The sequence below is a fragment of the Vitis vinifera genome, chromosome 10, assembly GCF_030704535.1.
Source record: "Vitis vinifera cultivar Pinot Noir 40024 chromosome 10, ASM3070453v1".
Classification (NCBI taxonomy): domain Eukaryota; kingdom Viridiplantae; phylum Streptophyta; class Magnoliopsida; order Vitales; family Vitaceae; genus Vitis; species Vitis vinifera.
Genome location: NC_081814.1, coordinates 17,485,378 through 17,498,961, shown reverse-complemented (window position 1 = coordinate 17,498,961; position 13,584 = coordinate 17,485,378). Strand labels below are relative to the sequence as shown.

The 13,584-nt window shown below is 42.0% G+C and overlaps 1 pseudogene; it reads right to left on the bottom strand.

Moving 5' to 3' along the window:
* LOC109123289 (uncharacterized) overlaps positions 1 to 11,779 on the bottom strand; it is a 56,956-nt pseudogene extending 45,177 nt beyond the window's left edge.
* Between the last annotated feature and the right edge of the window lie 1,805 nt (positions 11,780 to 13,584).

Below are 13,584 nucleotides of genomic sequence, written 5' to 3'. Positions count from 1 at the left end.
CAACAAATCTGGTGGCCAACTATCTCAATGCTCTCCTATCCTTGGCCGAGGCTGACTCTGGGTAAGCGCCGCATGACAGAAACTGATAAATATCATGATACCATGTTAGCTCAATCTGATCCTCTATCTCTCCAATCAGACAACAGTAAGCTGGTGCAGACCTAGTCTCAATCAACAATGGCCTAACATTCACCCCCGCAGGGATCACAATCAGAGAAGCCAAGGTGGCTAATGCATCGGCAAACTGATTCTCCGCCCTGGGCAAATGTATATACCTTAATACATCGAATCTATCAATCAACAGGTCCAAGTAAGCATGGTAGGGTTTTAGCTTCTCATCCCGTGTCCTCCAGATACCCTGAGTCTGCTTTATAACCAAGTTGGAATCCTCGTGGATCTCCAACTGTCTAATGCCAAGATCAAGTGCAGTCTCCAAACCTGTAATGCAAGCCTCATACTCTACAATATTATTCGTCAACTGGTGATGATCAGAAAATGCTAACCGGACTGATCTGGGGATATGATCACCCTGTGGTGATATTAATAAGATACCAATGCCAAACCTCGACTGATTGGCGGCACCATCAAAGTACAACCGCCACCCCGTAATACTAGTCATTGAAACAATCTGCTCATCAGGGAAATCATCATCAACTGATCGGTCATCGGATATCGGCAAAGAAGCTAGATGATCTGCAACAATGCTTCCCTTTACTGACTTCTGCGTGACATAATGAATATCAAACTCTGTCAACAATACCAGCCATCTCATGAGCCTACCGGTCAGAACAGGCCTGTCAAATAGATACCTCAACGGGTCCAATCGTGATACCAAGAGCACAGAATACTCTGTCATGTAATGTCTAAGTCTCCTAGTGGCCCAAACCACTGCTAAGCAAAGGCGCTCAATCATAATGTACTTGCACTCATACTCAAGCATCCTTTTACTCAAATAATAAATGGCTCGCTCTTTCCCCAAATCATCAAGCTGAGCTAACATGCATCCTAAGGCCATGTCTGAAACTGATAAGTACAGAAGCAAAGGACGCCCCGGTGTGGGAGGCACTAAAACCGGAGGAGAAAGAAGACACTCCTTAATCCTCTCAAAAGCGCGCTGACAATCATCATTCCAAACTGTAGGCTGATTCTTCCTCAGAAGGCGGAAGATAGGCTCACAAATGTCTGTCAGTCTAGCAATGAAACGACTGATGTATTGCAATCTACCTAGGAATCCCCTTATCTCTTTCTCAGTCCTTGGGGTAGGCATGTCAAGTATGGCTCTGATTTTCTCTGGATCAACCTCTATACCTCGCTCACTAACAATGTGTCCCAGCAATTTTCCAAAAGTCACCCCAAAGGTGCACTTCTTGGGATTCAATCTCAGCCTGAACTGTCTAATCCTCTCAAAAAACCTTTGTAAGGCTGCTAAGTGATCTGCCTTGTCTCGGGACTTTACTATCATGTCATCCACATAGACCTCGACATCTCTATGCATCATATCATGGAACAGAGTAGTAGCAGCTCTCTGATAAGTGGCTCCTGCATTCTTCAACCCAAATGGCATAACTCGATAGCAGTAAGTACCCCACTCAGTAATGAAAGAAGTCTTCACCATATCCTCTGGAGCCATCAAAATCTGATTATACCCAGAAAAACCATCCATGAAGGATAACATGGGATGCCCTGCAGTGCTATCAACCAACATATCAATGTGTGGAAGGGGAAAATCATCCTTAGGGCTGGCCTTATTCAGATCTCGAAAGTCAACACAAACTCTAACCTTGCCGTCCTTTTTGGGAACAGGGACGACATTAGCCAGCCACTCAGGATACTCAACCACTGATAAGAAGCCAACACTGAGTTGCTTCTGAATTTCTTCCTTAACCTACAAACTCCATCGAGGGTGTAGTCTCCTCAATTTCTGCTTAACGGGCCTAGCATGTGGTAAAATGGGTAGGTGATGCTGCACTATGGTGGGGTCAAGGCCCGGCATGTCCCCATATGACCATGCAAATACATCCAAGTATGACCTAAGCAGGTCAATCAATCTACTCCTCTCATCAGGAGATAGAGAAGAGCCAATCCTAATCTCCCTGGGCTGATCTGGTGCCCTGATTCGCTTGAGTTCCTAGCCGGGTCTTTTAATCAAAAACATTTATAAAACCTATGACCTTATACTGGCGTAGCAAAGCTACTATAGTATAGCAGTTCTAGGGTCGAACTCAGGGATGGGTTTTCACTCTATCAGTGACAGACTCTAAATTAGAAATTGATTCTGATGATTTCCTTTAGCACAAACTTGAAAAAGAAAATAAAATTGTTTTGAAAGTGGTGATTTAAACTAAACTCACATAGAACTAAGTAAAAAGTGGAAGAAAGAAAGTCTCCCGGAGCTAAAGGTTGCTAGGTTCAAGTACCAGATGCAAAGTGGAAAATTCCGGATTTTTCTCCTCGCATTGGGGATTTAACCTATAGTTATTTCCCGAACCGGTATAGGTTTGACAATGAAGTTTTAATCCATAAAAAGTCACTAGAGATGGTAGTCAAGGTCCATTAATGGCTTAAGACACTATGGGCTATCACCTTGAATCACTTTCCAATGGCTCGTACATGATAACTAATGGACTGATATGGATCTAGCAATAAGCATCCACAGAGACCTTAAGCTTACCATGTATTGGCCAGTCAAAGTGATCCTAAGGGATTTAAGGCAAAACCTTGGCTTTAGAAGCCATTTATGGACTCCAACTACCTGAATTTAATGCACGGAAACTTTCCACCTTTTAATCTGGACTTTTCACCTAGCTTCCTTTAATCCAAGAAACTATTGTTTAGCCTCTCATCCTCTGGGAAAACATCCTCAGAGGGTGTTTGGCTTGCAAGAAAATAGAAAATAGAAGAGAGAAAAAGAAAACAAAAGAGATCTCTGTATTTCACTAAGTATCAAATTTACATCAGTTCGTCTCCTGGAGAAAGCTCCCCGAAAGATATCTTTTCAGTGATTACAAGAGAATTTATATATAGGAAGGTAGTTTTACCCTTCCTTGGATACTTCCTAGCTAAGGAATTACATGGTTGGTTGAATACAAGGAGAAAATGGAAATTTAAACACAAAAATATCAGAAGAAAAAAAGAGTCGGCAAAAATATCCAATTTTCGCACGCTGAGTTCCAATTTCGCATGTTGGTTTGAGGTGTGCGAAATTTTCGCATAGTGGACTGAGGATTTCGCACCTTAAACAGTGGTGTGCGAAATTGTCCCTCAGCTTGATGCAGTTGTCTTCCGAAGTCCATATCTTCCTCATTTCAGCTCCAAATCATACGTGGTTTGAACCATTGGATTCTTGACTTTCTGAGCTTCGAAATGGTATATAGAATGTAAAGAATGGACTTCGGGAAGTACTCCAAAAGTGCACTAAAAGACTGCAGTTGTGTCCCCTGTTTTCATCCCCTGTTTTCTTCTTCTCCATTGTTTCTCCCTTGTAAACTTTGAACGATTAAGGCAAAGGATTATGAGGCTCCATAGCTTGATTTCTTCAAAAATCAAAGCTTCCAAAAGCTTTGCCATGAACTATAAATAGCTCTCCCTCATTCTTAAATTGCTTTGGTGGGCATAAAGCTATCAAAAAGCACCAAAACTTAACACAATTGTTAGAAATCTGATTGCAAGGGTCCCTAACATGTTAATCGAGTTAAAAGGTAATAATTACTACTCAAGAGTGTTTAAGAGAGCTAATTACAAGCTACAAAATAGCATGTTTTGAGTAGTAATCACTCCCCCCAACCGACATATTGCTAGTCCCTTAGCAATTAAGGAGAGAAAAACTAAGCAAACGTAATAATATATATAAAAGAGGTCATGCAATTCATTCCAAAAAATAATTGAGTGGCATGACTGATATCCAAACACATCTCACCTGGTGAACTAAAGATATGAAGATTCAAAATGCAATAGGAGTTATCAAAGCTTAAACTTAAACAAAAAGTACAAAGAGTGGAGATTATGCAAATAAGTATCAAAAGAATCTCTACTCTCAAGGTTTCAAATCAAACTCTTCCATAATAAGCTAAGTGTTAATGAAATTAGCTTCCGGATATAGCATATACAACTATCCTCACCCTCCAACCTAAGCTTTTCTCGGATATTGGCAACATTAACCAACTCTTAATAGGTTAAGAACGCACCTTCTTATTCACAATTCTTTTTACTTACTAAACTTAACCAATTCACCTATGTAGCAAGCAGAGGATCGATGACTCCCAACCAATCAAGGTTTAGGGCATCGGGTTTTAAAGGCTTTCGCCACCCCTTCGGATCATGCTTAGGTTTCAAGGAAAGAATAGAAGCTTATTCTCTTTTTCTTTTTCTAAGACTCATTGGTCTTTTTCTAAGACTCATTGGTCTTTATGAGGTGTCCCAACACTATTAAAAAGAGGTTAAGTAATAAACCAAGTCAAAATTTTCCTAAGCTTAGAAAGTGAGAAAGTTTTACATCTTATATCCGGGATCTAATGTGCACAGTGTGTATAAAGCTCGAAATGGAAGAAGAAAGTTCAAAATCAAAGAGGCTTCAATAGATTATCAACTTTGAAAGCATAAAACAAACTCTAAGACTTAAATAATTAAGTTAAAACTCGACTTATCCTATTTTATTTTTGAGAAATTATCTTTAACAACCAGAGAGAATGATTCAAAAAACTTTTTAAAAATTTTAAATTTTAAGCAAAAATCAACTAAAATACCAAAATAACTTAATATTGACAACAAAACTTCCTTTCTCAATTCTCCCCCCCAACCAAGTTGAACATTGTCCCCAATGTTTCAAAAGCGATTAAAAATAAAGGGAGGAAGTGGTACCTCCTGAGTGAGACAAAGTCTGAGTGTAAAGGAGGTATGGAGTACCTTAAACCACATGTTCCAAGGACAAAAGAGTAATGAGAAAAGGGAATATAATCAAAAAGGATATATTTATATATATTACTTGTAAAAGAAATATACAATGTATGATTTCAAGTAATACTTCCAATCCCAATTTATAACACATGCAAAAGATGGGATTTACAAGTCTAAAATAAAAAACAAGTAAAACATAAAAAGATCAGATATGAGTGGGGTCATGTGATGGCTCTGCTCTGATCTCCTCTTCTGGTATAGGCTGCTCAGCTGGCAAGCTCTCCTCATCTGGCACTAGAGGCTCGGATGGTGCCGACCTATCATGCCCAAGAGGAGTCTGCATACTCAGATGCTGCTGAATCTGATGAAGGATCGTGGTATGCTGGGCCTGAGTAGCAATGATTTGATCCTGGTGTGCCCGAATAGTGGCCATCTGGTGGATAATAGAATCCTGAGCAGTGCTCAGTGTCCGCAATGAACGCTCTAAGCCTCTGAATTCCGTAAGAGAAACGGTGATAGTGGGCTCAGATGAAGGAGGAGGTGCTGGGGTAGCTGGTACGACTGGTGGAGCACCCTGAGTGATAGGGGAGGTAGAATGTATAGCCTCGGGCATGTGCACTGAGGGGTGTGCTGCAGGGGCAGGAGGTGATGTCTCTGTGAGAATCTCATCCTGCTGGGCCTGAGGTATCTGCTCATCTCGGGGTAGCTCTGGAGGTGCATGTATAGCTGGGGCTCCCTGAGGTGCAAAGTAGGCTACCAAGTGATGCCATTTGTCGAGAGAGAAGTCCTCTCGGCAATGGCGGCGCCTCTCAAGACGGGGCTCTTCAGGATAGCCCAAGTGCTCTAAAATCTGGCAGAGGAGCCTCGGAAATAGTAATGGGATGCCATCTGCCCTCTGAAGCTTCTTCTGATGGACTTTCTCTTCAAAATGAAGAAGAGAAGTCATAATCAAATGATGAGGGCCGAAGAAATAGCCCTCAGAAATCCTGAATAATGCCTCAAGTATAGCTCCTCGCCTCTGAACTTTATGCTGAAGGGGGAATAGGTTGGCACGTAGGAGCACATCAATGAGGAGCATCCCAGATGGAAGCTCTCTCCTGGTCAATACCGAGGCTGTAGAAGTCCCCCTGGACAAAATGCGGACCATGTCACTCTGAGAGAATGAGGACCACTCCCTGAAATCTGCCTGAAACACTGGCTCATAAGGTATATGGAGGGCCTCAGCAATGTGACGAGCTCCAATGGCACCCTGACGTCCGTCTATAGTAAACTGGATGAGGGTAGGATTGCGGAGACCTCGAGTAGTCATAGATTGATAAAAATCTATAACTACTCTGGGATAGTAGAATTGCCTAGGAGTGAGAAAAGACTCCATGTGATACCTCTGCAGCAGTCGGAATGAATCTCTGAGCTCTGGCTGCTGTCTGAGGGCCTCTATATCAAAGTAGGTCTCGGAATGAAATGATCTATCTCTGCAATCCAAGTTACCCTCAATCGGCGGTCCAGCTATCATGGGACGCCTGATAATGGCCTCGGGAGGCATGTCCACTGGAATCCGAGGTTCCTCTGTAGCTGGCTCTGGCTGAGGTGAGTGGGATGGCTCTCCAGGACCCGAGAACCTGGTCCTCTTCGCAGGGGGCCGAGAAACAGAGCTCGCGGCTTGCTCGGCTGGTGGCACAGGCTCCGTGGGTGGCCTCCGGGTGGGGTATCGGCGCTGAGAAGGAACTTCCCCCTCAGATGGGGGAATGGCCGGGGCCTGAACAGGAGGTGAATGTGCGGCTCCCATGGCGGCTCGCTGTGGTCGAGGGGTCGGTGAGGATGGGGAGGCGGAAAGGCCTCCTCTGGTTTTCACCATGGCCGAAATGACGGAATGTGGGTGCTCGAGGTTCCAGAGGCTTTTCAGCTGACAGGTGGGGGAGTCCTTTGAGCTTCTGGACCTCAAAGGTTTATATAGGACTGAGGTTTAAGGGATTTTTGATGCTTTAAAATTTTCCAAGGCAGCCGAAAAGTCGTTTTTGGACGTTAGGCACAATTTCGGGGGTAAAATTTTAATTTAAAAGTCCGTTTTAAATTTTTAGAACTTAGAATTTTACCGTGCGAAATTTTCGCACCTTGGTCTGTCCATTTCGCACCTTGGAATTGGGTGTGCGAAAATGGCACCCTTTTTGCTGAAGATTTCGCACCTTAAAAGGAGGTGTGCGAAATTTTCGCACCTTGAATAGTGGTGTGCGAAATTTTCGCACACTGTTTCGCACCGTGCGAAAATGAGCTTGAGGTGTGCGAAATTTGCACACGTGTGCCAGGAGAGGATTTCGCACCGTGCGAAAATTTTCGCACCTTCCACAGTGGTGTGCGAAATTGGATTTTAGGAAATTCGCACCTTAAAAACGGATTTCGCACCTTGAAATTGATTTCGCACCTTGAGGTAGGGGTGTGCGAAATCTTCTTCCTTTGGTCCAAGGATTTCGCACCTTGGAATTGGGTGTGCGAAATTTTCGCACCTTGAAATCAGGTGTTCTATTTCCTTGGTTTTTCTCCCCTTGGCTGCTTTTGACGAGCTCTCCCCATCTTTCATGATTTTTTTCTGAAATTTATCATCAAAATTAACTTGAATTAAGACAATATAAACTAAGATTAGGAGAAAATTAAAATATAAAGAAATAAAAATACTAATATAACTATAAAACTATAACAAAAAATTCATGGACTTCTTTAGCCCATGATACCCTGCTTTTCCTCAAAGTTGTGGTGGTTCAAGGAGGTTGATCTCCTCCTTGTCTATATTGTAAGGCTCTAAGAATGGCTTGAGACGATGGCCATTGACTTTGAAGGTTTGATTGCCTGTGGGATTGAATATTTCCACCACTCCGTTGGGATGCACTTCATGAATTATGAAAGGACCCGTCCACCTTGATTTCAATTTACCTGGAAAGAGATGAAGTTTAGAGTCATAAAGCAAAACTTTTTGTCCTTTGGTAAAATTCTTCTGATTTACCAACTGATCATGCCATTTTTTCAATCTTGCTTTTGCAATTTTTGAATTGAGGTATGCATCATTCCTCAATTCCTCTAATTCATTCAAATCTAAACATCTCTTTAACCCGGCTCTTGACAAATCCATGTTGAGCTTTTTGATTGCCCACCATGCTTTATACTCAATTTCCACTGGAAGGTGACACGCTTTGCCATAAACAAGGCGATAGGGAGACATTCCTAGAATGGTCTTGTAAGCGGTCCTATAAGCCCATAAGGAATCCAGGAGCTTGATAGACCAATCCTTCCTATTCACATTGACCACCTTCATCAATATATTCTTGATCTCACGGTTGGCTAACTCAACTTGGCCACTAGTTTGAGGGTGATAAGGTGTAGCTACCTTGTGCTTAACCCCATATTTGGCTAGAAGAGTCTCAAAAGGTTTATTGCAAAAGTGGGTTCCCCTGTCACTTATAATGGCCTTTGGCACTCCAAATCTTGCAAAGATGTTGTCCTTGAGGAATTTAAGTACCACTTTATGATCATTGCTCCTACATGGGATTGCCTTTACCCACTTAGAGACATAATCCACTCCTACCAAGATGTAGGAATGTCCAAATGACATTGGAAATGGTCCCATAAAGTCTATACCCCAGACATCAAAGATATCCACTATTAAGATGGGGTTCAAGGGCATCATATTTCGGCGTGTTAGCTTACCAAGCCTTTGACACCGATCACATGCCTTACACATAGAATGGGCATCCTTGAAAAGAGAGGGGCACCAGAAGCCTGATTGGATCACTTTCATTGCTGTTTTCTGGGAGGCAAAATGACCTCCACAAGCACTATCATGGCAATGGGAGAGAATTCCCGATTGCTCTTGCTCAGGAACACATTTCCTTATAATTTAATCTGCACAATATTTGAAAAGAAAAGGTTCCTCCCAATAATAGGCATGGATCTTAGCCAAGAAATGCCTCTTGTCTTGAGCACTCCACTCACTTGGTACTTCTCCAGTAACCAAAAAGTTTGCAATGTGAGAATACCATGGAGCTAAATCTACTGACATGAGAGACTCCTCAGGGAAGTCATCATTGATAGGTAGACCATGTGAGTCATGTGCTATCACTAGTCTGGACAAGTGGTCAGCTACCACATTTTCTACCCCCTTTTTATCCCTGATTTGGAGATTGAATTCTTGGAGCAAAAGAATCCATCTTATCAATCTTGCCTTGGCATCCTGCTTGGTTAGCAAGTACTTCAAAGCAGAATGGTTAGTGAACACTACTATAGAGGACCCTACCAAATAAGCACGAAACTTATCCAAGGCAAAAACTACAGCCAACAACTCCTTCTCAGTAGTTGTGTAGTTCTTTTGAGCCTCATTCAAAGTTCTGCTTGCATAATAGATCACATAGGGCTTTCCATCTTCTCTTTGCCCTAAAACAGCCCCCATAGCAAGATCACTTGAATCACACATTACCTCAAAAGGTAATTTCCAATTTGGGGCTCTCACTATTGGTGCAGTTGTGAGGAATTGCTTCAATTCCTCAAAACTTCTCTGACACTTCTCATCCCACACAAACTTGGCATCCTTTACTAAAAGCTCACACAGAGGTTTTGAGATTTTTGAGAAATCCTTAATGAACCTCCTATAGAATCCTGCATGTCCAAGGAATTGCCTAATTCCTTTAACATTTGTGGGAGGTGGCAACTTAACAATAAGTTCCACCTTTGCCTTATCTACCTCAATGCCATTTTTGGAGATGATATGTCCTAAGACAATTCCTTTTTGTACCATAAAATGGCACTTCTCCCAATTTAGCACTAGGTCTTTCTCAATACATCTATGGAGAACAGCTTCTAAATGCATCAAACACTCCTCATAAGAACTTCCATATACAGTGATGTCATCCATGAAAACTTCCATGATGCATTCGACCATGTCACTGAAGATGCTTAGCATGCATCTTTGGAAAGTTGCAGGAGCATTACATAGACCAAAGGGCATTCTCCTATATGCAAAAGTACCAAAAGGACAAGTGAAGGTTGTTTTCTCTTGATCTTCCAAATCAATTTCTATTTGGAAGTACCCTGAATAACCATCTAGAAAACAATAGAAAGGATGTCCTGAGACTCTCTCAAGGACTTGGTCCATGAAAGGCAGTGGAAAATGGTCCTTCCTAGTTACTGAATTCAACCTCCTATAGTCTATACACACCCTCCATCCTGAAGTAGGACGTGTAGAGACTTCTTCCCCTTTCTCATTCTGGATCACAGTGATTCCAGATTTCTTTGGGACTACTTGGGTGGGACTCACCCACAAGCTATCTGAAATGGGATAGATGATCCCAGCTTGAAGTAGCTTCAAAACTTCACTCCTCACCACCTCTTGCATGTGAGGATTCAGTCTCCTTTGGGGTTGCCTCACTGGTTTTGCATCATCCTCCATATAAATATGGTGGGTGCACACCAAAGGGCTAATCCCTTTCAGATCAGAAATTTGCCATCCAATGGCTTTCTTACATTTTCTGAGGACTCCTAAAAGACTATCCTCTTGATCACTAGTGAGGGTTGAGGAAACCACCACTGGACATTTCTCATCATCCTCCAAGTATGCATACTTCAACTCCACAGGAAGTGGCTTTAAAATAAGCTTTGGAGGGTCCTCCACAGCAACTCCTTGTGAGTCTTCCTGGTTGAACAGTGGTAAGATCTCTTCCCGTCTCCTCCAAGGAGACATAATGGCTAGCACATCAGAGGGTTCAGGGAACCCATCTTCAAGGACTTCCAGGTTTTCATTCAAGCTCTCCTCTAAACTCTTGTCACAGTGCTCTTCAACCAAAGTGTTGATCAAGCATACTTCCTCAAATCCTTCTTCCTCTTCAGGGTAAAGATGCCTCTTACATAAGTGGAATATGTTTACTTCCAAAGTCATGTTTCCAAATGTGAGCTGCATCACCCCATTCCTACAGTTAACGATGGCATTTGAGGTAGTTAGAAAAGGCCTCCCTAGGATGATTGGCACATAATTTTCTTCATTGACAGAGGAATCAGTATCAAGCACCACAAAATCCACAGGATAGTAGAATTTGTCCACTTGAACTAGAACATCCTCTATCACACCCCTTGGGATTTTGACTGACCTATCAGCTAAAGAGAGGGTCATGGTTGTAGGCTTTAATCCTCCTAGTCCCAGTTGTTTATAGACAGAGTATGGGAGCAAATTCACACTTGCTCCCAAGTCTAGTAAAGCTTTTTCCACATGTGTCCCTTCAATGTTGACTGATATGGTGGGACATCCCAGATCTTTATATTTAACTGGGGACTTACTCTGGATGATAGCACTCACTTGCTCAGTGAGGAATGCATTCTTTGTCACCTGTAAACCTCTCTTGACTGTGCACAAGTCCTTTAGAAACTTTGCATATGTGGGGACTTGCTTGATCATATCAAGTAAAGGTATATTCACCTTTACTTGCCTCAGCACTTCAAGAATTTCTGATGAATTCTTGATTTCTTTCTTTCCATGTAAAGCTTGAGGAAAAGGGGGAGGCATATGTTTCTTCATCATATCCTCCTTAATCACTATCCTTGGTTCTTCCTCAATGCTTGATTTGGATGCACTTTTCTTTCCACTCTGCTCTTCTTGGTTTTTGCCCTCTTTAATCAAGGGTCCCTTTGATCTAATTTCTTCATCAGGGCCCACGTTAGGCAAGGGTTGATCAACCTCCTTCCCACTTCTCAAAGTGATCACAGCTTTGACCTCTCTCAAATTTGAAGACTCACCATCTTGGGTTTCAACTTCATGAACACCCTTGGGATTTTGGCTTGGTTGAGAGGGGAACTTTCCCTTCTCAATCACTGTGTTTAGGTTGGTAAGCCTAGAGATGGAGTACTGAATATTATCTATCTTTTGAGATAGATCATTTTGCATCCCCTCCATTCTTTTAATTTGAGAACTCTCAACATTTTCAATCTTTTGATGCAATTGGGAGTTGATTGCCTTTTGTTCACCCACAAAGTCACCCATGACTTTACTCAGGTTTACAATGGCTTGCTCCACTGAAGATGGTTGCTGAGGTGCTTGGGTTTGGCCTTGTGGTTGGTATGGAGGTGGTCTTGGTTTCCAAGAAAAATTTGGGTGGTTTCTCCAGCTTGAATTATAGGTCATAAGATGCACTGTTGTTGGGCCTAAATTGCCCCACAACATTTACTTGATCACCTAACATCTCTCTCACAGCTGGCATGGTTGGACACTCATCTACCACATGATCACATGATTGGCAAATGGTGCATGGCATGGCATGGGCTTGAGTTTCGGAAATAGCTTGGACTTCATGCATCTTTTTCAACTCAAGTTCTTCCAACCTCCTAGCTAATGTTGCCACTTTAGCTTTCATGTCCACGTCTTCACTCAACATGTACATTCCAGCCTTTGGATTTTGGGTTTGTTGAGAGGGAAACTTTCCTTTCTCTCTTGAGTTGGGCTCATCCCATCCTCTTGACACCTCAGCCACGTAACTTAAGAAGTCCATGGCTTCCTCAGGATTCTTACTCATAAAATCTCCCCCACACATGGTTTCAAGAATTTGCTTCATAGAAGAGGACATTCCATCATAAAAATAGCTCACTAGGAGCCATGTATCGAAACCATGATGAGGACAAGCATTGATGGCTTCCATATACCTTTCCCAACACTCATGAAACTTCTCATTTTCTTTAGCAGAAAAATTTGAGATTTGTCTTTTCAACCCATTAGTCCTATGGGTGGGGAAATTTTTTTTCAAAAACTCAGCCTGAAGATCCACCCAATTCCTTATGCTTCTTGGCCTTAAAGAATTAAGCCATATTTTTGCCTTGTCCTTTAAAGTGAAAGGGAATAGCTTGAGTCTCATCAAGTCTATTGAAGCTCCTCCCTCTCTAAAAGTATTACATACCTCCTCAAATTCCTTAATGTGAGAATATGGATTCTCACTCTCCATTCCATGGAAAGTTGGTAGGAGGGGTACAATATGGGGTCTTATAACCAACTGCTCAAGAGGGGGCAGGATGCATGAGGGTGCACTCATCCTTGGGGGATGCATTCTATCCCTCATGGATAGATATGCATTGGGATTACCCCCTTGACCTTGTTGAGAATTCTGATCCTCTGGTGGAGGGTCCATGATATTTACACAGATATCCAACTCTGTGTCTTGAGGATTCTCAATCCTTACTAATCTTCCCTCTTGGTCCCTAATCCAATAGGGCATGCACAAGTTACTACTTACCTGAAATAAGACAAAAACAACAAAAACAAAAAGGAAACTAGAAAAAAGGTTAAAGTTAGGAAGAAAATGAAAATAAAATTAACAACAGGAAAATGAAAGAAAATGAAATTAGTGAAAAAGGAATTCACCAAACTTGTGATGGAAATCACAAGTAGCCTCTAAAAGGTTATATCACTGTATTGTGGCACCATCCCCGGCAACGGCGCCATTTGATTCGTTTGAGTTCCCAGCCGGGTCTTTTAATAAAAAACATTTATAAAACCTATGACCTTATACTGGCGTAGCAAAGCTACTATAGTATAGCAGTTCTAGGGTCGAACTCAGGGATGGGTTTTCACTCTATCAGTGACAGACTCTAAATTAGAAATTGATTCTGATGATTTCCTTTAGCACAAACTTGAAAAAGAAAATAAAATTGTTTTGAAAGTGGTGATTTAAA